This window comes from Ictidomys tridecemlineatus, chromosome 1 (assembly GCF_052094955.1).
Source record: "Ictidomys tridecemlineatus isolate mIctTri1 chromosome 1, mIctTri1.hap1, whole genome shotgun sequence".
Lineage (NCBI taxonomy): Eukaryota > Metazoa > Chordata > Mammalia > Rodentia > Sciuridae > Ictidomys > Ictidomys tridecemlineatus.
In genome coordinates, this window is record NC_135477.1 from 18,623,267 (window position 1) to 18,632,250 (window position 8,984).

The following is an 8,984-nucleotide window of genomic DNA, read 5'->3' on the forward strand; positions in this document are numbered from 1 at the left end:
TTTTTTACTTTGAGACAGAGTCTTGCTAAGTTGCTTAGGGCCTCTGTAAGTTGCTGAGGTTGGACTCAAATTTTCGATCCTCCTGCCTCACTCTCCTGAGTCTCTGGAATTACAGGCATGTGTCGCCAATGCCTGGCATCATAATTTCCTTCTTTAGAAGGCTTCATTGGTTCCCTACGATAGTGCATGGCACATAGTAGGTGTCAAAAAGCATTTGTTGAACGAATGAAAGGCAAAGCTTATGCCAGCATACTGTCTGAAAACAAAAAGTATAGACCAAATTGATCTGATTTTCCAAATTAGCTTATATTATGACATAATGTGAATCTTTAACTATCAGGGCTACAAATAATCACCTTATTTGCAACAAATTGTTCTTAGCCCTTGTTATAAACAACACACTAGTCTTTGGGAGAATTATAATAAAAAAAAATCAAAGTAAAACAAAAATCTTAAAATATATCCTCAGCCAATATCTAATTGGGAAAACAATACAAATGTATGAAACAACTGGATTGCAAAATCACCTAATGTTATCAGTATTGTTTTCTATTTTAATAATTAAGACACAATTATCGTTTTATTAGCAATATGAGGAAATAATAATTGCTCTAGCTATCATTTAGTGAATGATTATGTGCCAAGCACTGGGCTTGGAGTTCTATATATGTTGCACTTAATCATGATAGCAATTCTGTTAAGTCAATATCATTAATTCTATTTTTCATACATGGAAACTGAGGCTCAGAGGGGCTGAACAACTTGCATGCAACACACACTTGGTATGTATACCAGAATCAGAGAATATATAGAGTTGAAATGGATTAAAGGAAGAGATAGATCAATTCCTGCTGGAGAAAACCGGGACGATGTCTCTATTTCTGAAAAACAGAATTCTCCTGGGGGGTAAGATGGAGAAGTGTCTTTTGATAATGGAGGTTGCAAAGACACGGGCATTTATGTTCCTTTTCTGAGACAGGTCCCACAGCACTCTGCTCTTGGTGAATGTATAACTCAGGACTTTTTGCTGAATAGGGACCGGGGAATTAGGTATGTTGTTAGCACAGAAAGTAAACTTGTTTGCCTGGAATCAAGAGTTTGTGTAGGGCAACTTTAGAATTTATGTTATTCCCAAACCCATAACCCTGCACTTGATCTTAGCCAAAAGGCCAAGAAGCAGCTAAACTTATAACCCTGACACACTTGGCCTTTGTTTACTGATAGCCTAAGTCACCTCACCTTGGGTTACTTTCTGCTCAATAAATCAACTCCCTCAATTCATTCACTCAGTCAACAGTATGGGTTGAATTCCTGTTAGGTGCTGGCCAGTTTTCTGGTGCTAGTGACAGAGCAGTGAACAAAACAAAAACCTCTGTGCTCATGAAGGTTTTATTATATTAGGAAAACAGATGTTAATGCGTAAATAAATAAAGGCGATGAAGACAATAAAACAGACCATTAACAATGAAAATAAATAAATAAAGTGGGGTAGGGTACTCCTTTTGTTAGCAGGAGCTGAGAGTCAAATGATCTGTCCTGTCGTTGGCAGCTGGAGGGACAAGTAAGTTCAAAGTTCATGAGGCAGGAACAAGTGTGACATGTCTGAGGCACTGAGGGAAAGGCACACTGGTGGAGTACAGTAGTCAGAGGCAGAGAGCCCTGAGATGAGGCCAGAGACCGGGTGGGGGCTGGACCCTGTAGGTCTGATACAGGGTGAGGAGTTTGGCTTTTTAGAAGGTTTTAAGCCAAGGATGGATACAGTCTCATTTACATTTTTGAAATTTCACTCTGGCTATGTGGAGAATGTACTATAGAGACACGATTAGACCCTGGGAAGCCATTCACATCGTTCATATAAGAGAGAATGGGGTCTTGTAAGGTTAGTTGTGGAGAAGAGGAAAAGTGAATGAACTTGGTCTCTTTTTGAGGCAGTGACTTGCTGATGGAGTGTGCCAGGCAGGTGAGGGAAAGGAGGGAAGGAGAGCAACCAATCCAGAGTGATCTCCCAGTCTTTGGCCTGAGCACCTGGGTATGGATGGCAGTACCATTATCCGAGATGGAGAAACCTTGAGAAGAAATAATATGGCAGGAAAAGGTAAACACTTCTGTTCAGTTTGCAATTACCCATTTTTCTTCCTTCTGAGAACTTGTTCCACTCTATAATTACCTTGTTAATTTCAATTTTTGTTTTATTTATTTATTTTTGGTGCTAGGGCTCAAACCCTGGAGTCTCACACACCCCAGGCAAAGGCTCTACCACTGATCTACATCCCCAGCCCTAGCTTAATTTTCATGCTTATCTGGCATTCGTTTCCCTCCAACAGAATCTTTGTTCATTGTTCTATCTCTTTAGTCTAGAACATCAACAGACATACAGTATATGCTCAATAGATACTGAGATTTGCTGAGTCTGGTTCAGTGTTTCTCAAACTTAAGTATACACTAGCCACCTGGGCAGCTTATTGAAAGTTTAGAATCAACCTCTACCATAACCCCTCTCCAGGAAAACTCTGCTGTCTTAGATCTGGAGTTGGAACTGCCTATTTAGGCAGCACTGTAGATGGGCCTTGGACTGTAAGCTAGTGCAGTGGGTTGAATATATCGGTGTTCATTCAACTATTTACCTTAAAACCACATTTCAGTGGCATTTCAAAGGACTAGAGCATAGTTTTAAGCATTCACTGATATTCTCAAATACAGTCAAATCACAAGGTGTTGATTTTTTAAAAAATATTTCTTTTTAGTTGTAGATGGACACAATGCCTTCATTTCATTTATTTATTTGTTATGTGGTGCTGAGGATCGAACCCAGTGCCTCACATGCTAGACCAGCCCTGTACCACTGAGCCACAACCCCAGCCCCACAAGGTGTTGATTTAAAAGCTTTTGAGAGAACCAGTGAAGGAATTCTGGAGTCCCCTCTATCTCATTTGACTTACACACTGTCGCTGGAGACCAGGAAAGGGTCTCAGAAGCACTCATCAAGTAAAGAAAAATGGTGACCTAAATGCTGGGATTTCCAGGGCAGCAAGACACACTCCTCTTTTACGTGTCCCTATTTATACATATGTGAAATTCTGTTACTTGAGGGTTATAGTAAATGTGTATTCTGTTTGCCCAGCATCTGTTTCCTTTTCCAGTAAGGGTACCCCAATATTCCTTTGCAAAACTTCTTTTTAAAAATATTTTTTGGTTGTCAATGGATCTTTATTTTATTTATTTATACGCGGTGCTGAGAATCAAACCCAGTGCTTCATATATGTTAGGCAAGAGTTCTACCACTGAGCCACAACCTTAGCCCTGCTGAACTTTTTTTTTTTACCCCATTGCTGCAGTCTTGGCACCCTGTCCTTCCCTGAGGTAGGGGTTGGCTCCAAGCTGGACCAACCAGATGTTCCTTCCTTAGCTTGTGAACCTTGAGTAAAGCAACACAAAGACTTAAAAAGTTCTGCTCAGGGAAGGTCCCTGAAGAAACCGTGATTAGATACTACTTCAAAGATCTCATAGAACTCACTTGGCTCTTGTTCTTTCCCAGACCTAATTCTTCAGCTTTTCCTTCAATAGGAGCCACGAGCCTTTTCTTCCAATAAATCCTCGTCTTGTTTAAGTTAGTTGGAGCCATCTCAATTGCTTGCAATATGATCTATGACACCCATAAAAACCTTGCAATCTACAATTAGATATAAAGCTTTCAGAATAAATTCTTCCAGGGAACAGTAACACAGTGACCTAAATTTTCACTAATATGCAAATGTCTGATAGCAGAGCCTGAATAGCACAGAGGAGAGTGAAAAGCTCCCATAGCTTGACATCCATCTGCCCTGCCATTGAGGAGGGAAGGGCATGATAGGTGGGAAATGACACCTAAATTTTACTTTACAAATTTTCCCCGTGTTTACACGTGGGAGATAAATACCTTGCTAGAAACTCTCAACAATTTTATTTCACAGTTTCTATCCAGCCAACTCAGTTGCTGAATTTCTACCTTCAGACTAAACTTTCAGGGTAAGCCTTTCCAATGCAGTGCATAATTACTAGGACACATAAACCTAAGACATTAATTTATGAACATGAGAACTCATAACATTATATTTAGTTCTCATTTCCTTCTGTGGTCCCTAGGGACAAAAAAGAACATCCTGTCCTTTTAATCATTTGGGTTAAATCTTAGTCATTTGTTGACCTTCCTCCTTTCCCTACTTTTAGAAAGACCTACAACTCTTTAAGACTCTAAGAAATTAATAACTTGTGTCTTATGAGCACTATGCCCTGCATAAGACAAGTTTCTCACAATCTCATTCACAGTGATTGTCAAAATAAAATAACAACAGATAGGATGCTGAACAAAGCCAACAGCATTTTGAGTGTGAACCACGCCCAGGGAGAGATAACAACCATGTTATAGTTTAACAGAAGTAATAAAAATGAAATCTAATCACTTGCAGATTACATGTAGTGTAAAGAGAGATCAAATGTGAAAACCAGTTAATTTTTTATTTTATATATATTTTTTTTTAAAGAGAGAGAGAGAGAGTGAATTTTAATATTTATTTTTTAGTTTTCGGCAGACACAACATCTTTTGTTTTGTATGTGGTGCTGAGGATCGAGCCCAGGCCGCATGCATGCCAGGCGAGCGCGCTACTGCTTGAGCCATATCCCCAGCCCTTATTTTATATTTTTAATAGTCATTGCTATTAGTGAAAGCTAAATATAAAATATCTGAATATAAAACCATATTGATTCTGCATGGCAAATTATTTTCATTTCAAATACAGGAAGTGGGAGGATCACCATTTTAATCTTTTTTTTTTAATTAAAAATTGGTTCTTATTAGTCATACATGACAGTAAAATGTATTTTGACATAGTATATATATATATATGTAGAGTATAACTACCCATTATTCTGGTTGTTCATGATGTGGACATTCTTATCTTTAAAATATGTAATAGTGTCACTTACCATGTGCCAGGTACTATTCTAAGTACATCATTTCATTATTTCATTTAGTCCTTACAACTCCACCAGGTATTAGCCTATTATACTTATTTAGAAACTGGAACAGAGATACTCCGAATTTAAGTAATTTGCACAAGATCAAAGATCTGGTAAATGGCAGAGGTTGGATTTTGAATCTTAGCACCAGAATAGATCTCAATCCCTTTTCTTTCCATCTTCCAACATGGTTTGGCCTTTCACTGAGAAAATACTTGATCTTTTCCTCTACCTGTAGTTGAGGCCCTTTGACCGTTTGAACATTTAAAAAGACACATAAAAAGCTACCTGAGCCAGGTAGTCTAAATAAATAGGTTTCCTGGGAGTCAAATTACTTGCATGTTAATTGTTAACTCAATGGTAAGCCTTTCTAGCAGCCTTTACAGCAATTTGCTTTCCCAGGTTTTACATTAAGTTCAATACTAAGAATTTAGGTAACTAATCAAAGTCAAATACACGATCAAGGCCCACAGTTTTCAAATTCACTTTCTATCTCGTTACAGAGAATTTGGGATGAGGGGGATGGGGGAAAAGTCTCTCTCAGAGTGGTGGGTTCTTTTCATGATGGGTGGTTTCATTTCTCTGCCAGGGACTTGTATCGTGGAGTCTGGGTGGCACACACAGCAAATAGCCTATTCTCAAATAGTAGAGGCTCTTCAACCACCGGGTTGTGTTTTCTGAGCCAATCTCCGTGGGGTCTGGCCAAGATGCAACTGCCCCAGCCCAGAAGCTGTGGTTTCTTAAAGACCTACCTAGTCTTCTTTATTTTTCTCACCAAATGGGATGATGGGATGATAGAATCAGCACAACCCTGCTTGCTCTTCAAAAGTTTGCCAGAATTTTCACAGGATGGCCCTGTGGTTGGGTTTGACTTTTGTGTTTTCTGGGAATATTCTAGCCCTGCTTCTCCTAGGACATTGCTTTTTTTTTTTTTTAATGTATAGGTATATCATCAAGATTTTTGTACAGTACTGGATTCAGAGTCTAAAATATTACCAAGAAGTAGGAGGATACAGGGTGACTAGGCTGCCTCTGTGCCTTTGTTCTTGGAAGAGATTGGAGGAGAAAAGTGTGACACCCGCTGCCCCTGATCACATAGATTGGTTGTAGATATCAAGTGGAAGCTAGGTTAGCCAGTCACAAACAAATTGGTAAAGGGATCCAACGCTATGTAGATAAGATGCAAGAAAGTCTGCAAATTTGAAAGTAGGCGTTTTCTAGTAGGCCAGTAAAAGAATTACCAGATTCTGCACTAGTTAGCTAGGGATTTGAGCAAGTCTCTCAATTGTTGCTTCCCTATCTGTAAACTGGGTGTGGGAGTCCAAGAGAGTTGGAAGAGGACTTGGAAGTCATTTGATCCAGTGTTTGATCCACTTTGGGAATTTCACCTACAAAATCTCCAACAAATGACCTGTCCCCTGACCTCCCAAGAAAGGGCACTCATCTCCTTATGCTCCTCATGCTGAGCCAAGTTCTGCATCTTGGCACCTCCATTCCTTAGTCTTGATTCTCACCGTGAAGTTTTGAACTGGCAACTTGGATGGCAGGAGAAACAATGCAGTTCAGTGGAAAGAAAATCAGGTGAACCTGAGTCTGGGCCCCAACTGAAGTACTTTGCTGGCTGTAAAATGTTGACCAAAGGGCATCAGTTCTATGAGACTGAGTTTCCTTATCTGTCTGATGGAGACATTGCAAACAATGCAGGACATTTGTTGAAAGGATTAAAACAATTTCTAAAATTCACATTTGCTTATAAAATTATTGAGGATCATTTTCTTAGACTATAATAAAAAAAATCAGTATTTATTGAGGCCTGAGGAGTTTAGGGCATTATTTCAGATTTTTGTTTCAATGGTTTGTTCTTCAATTTTCTTAACTTTTCCCTTGTTCCAGTCTTCAGTGAAGTCACTTCCTATACATTTCCATGCAGTTCCCTTTCTTATCAATCCACGTATTCTTTTGTTCATACAATTAGAAAAGGAGAAGGAAGCTTAAAGATGGACTTAATAAAGTTGTAGGTGTGTGTATGCTGACCAGGGGGAAAAACGTTGCAATGGAAATGGAGTTTATTCTCTTACTTGAAGCAAAAGAGGCTTCTGAATTTTGCTGCAAATAAATAATTATTACTTCTGAAATAAATAATTACTTCTGAAATAAAAGATAGTTTGAAGTGTACCCTAGAGGAGAAATTATGGCAATACATAAAACATGTTAACTTTGCTGTAAAGGAAGCCTGTGGATTTAGGAGTGAGATAATTCAGAGCCATGGATCTCACAGTCAGTTGAAACCTCATGGAAAATTTCCTTAGGGATAGAAGCTTAAAAAGTCTCCTCTTGAGTTTGTTGATAACTACAAAAAAGTCAAAACATGGGACTCTTGGGCCAAGCACATCTATGAAAATGAAGTTACCCCATAGAAATCCACATGTGGACTGTGGATATAGCTCAGTGGTACATCACCTGCCTAGAAATCTGTGTATGAGCATTCACACAAGGTGATCCTCCTTGTTCATTGCCATGTGGTTTCCAATAGTAAACAGAAGAAATAATCTATGGCTTTAGGTAGGAGAATAGTCAAAATAAGATAAGGAACCCATAAAATGGGATACTCTGCATTCTTAATGAAACATGAGGTGACCTGGCATGATGTCCTTGACTCACTGTTAAAGGAAAAATCTACTGCAAAACAATATGTGAACAGTAATGCTATATTCGTATATATGAAAGTGTATACACACATGCCCTTGTGTGTACATATTTATGGTTCATACAGTTATAAATATATATGTATTCAGAAAAAAAGTTAGAATTCTATATGTGAAGCAATGTTGATAGTAATTAATTCCAAGGAGTGGACTCAGGAGCACAAAAGAGGTTTTCATTTTTTACTTTTAGTGCTCGTGTATTTGAAGCTTTTACATGTAGAAACATTATTTGTATAATTTTTTCTTTTGGGGTACTGGGTATTGAACCCAAGGATGCCTTACTGAGTTGTATCTCTAGCCCCCCCCCCTTTTTTTTTTGTTTTGGAATAGGGTCTTGATAAGTTGTATAGGGCCTCACTGAGTTGCTGAGGCTGACCTCAAACTTTCAATCCTCCTGCCTCAGGCTCCTGAGTTACTGGGATTACAGGTGTGTGTCACTAGGACCAGCTATTTGTGTGATTTTGAAAACAGTAAAATTAGAATAGATAAGTTTAGGGGGCTGGGACTATAGCTCAGTGGCTGAGCGCTCGCCTCACATGTGTGAGGCACTGGGTTCAATCCCCAGCCCCAGATTCAAAAATAAATAAATAAAACAAAGATATTGTGTCCATCTACAACTTAAAAATATTTTTTAAAAAAAAGAACATATAAGTTTAGAAATATGTCTAAGCACCTGGTTAAATTTTCCTAAATTTTAGGAGACCTTATATGAAGAACACCTTTTTCAGAAAAATGAATAAACTTAATCTCTTTCCTTTGGACCAAAAGATCTTCAGAATCAAAAGACCAACTGGTTTATTTCCCTGAAAAGACATCCACCTATTTAAGCCCTAGGAACAAGAGAAGATTCTAGAATCCCTGACATCCCAGGGTTCCTTTATTCCTCTCCACTGTTTCCTCAAGATCTTACATGGGACAATATGTCACAAATTGGAGTGTGACCCTTATGAGTGTTTTCCTAGAAAGGAGGGGAGATTTGGTGATCAGATAATTTTCCATAAGCAATATGATGTGTGCTAAGAACTGCTTTCTGTGATAAGAAAGAAGTCTCCATGACTCAGGAGTATCTACTTGAGCTTGGTACTGTAGGCATTCTGACATCTAGCATTTACTAGAAGACAGTTCAGTTGATTACGGCCAGTGTTAATAAGCACTGGAGTTTGAGTTTTTCAAGGGGCCGAGTTTTTTCATATAAAGAAATATCCTTGTTCCAGCTCTTTCAGGCGCCTTGGATCTGTTTCTATCTACTCCAGCAGCTGCTTGTCGGACCCCCAACAGGCAAA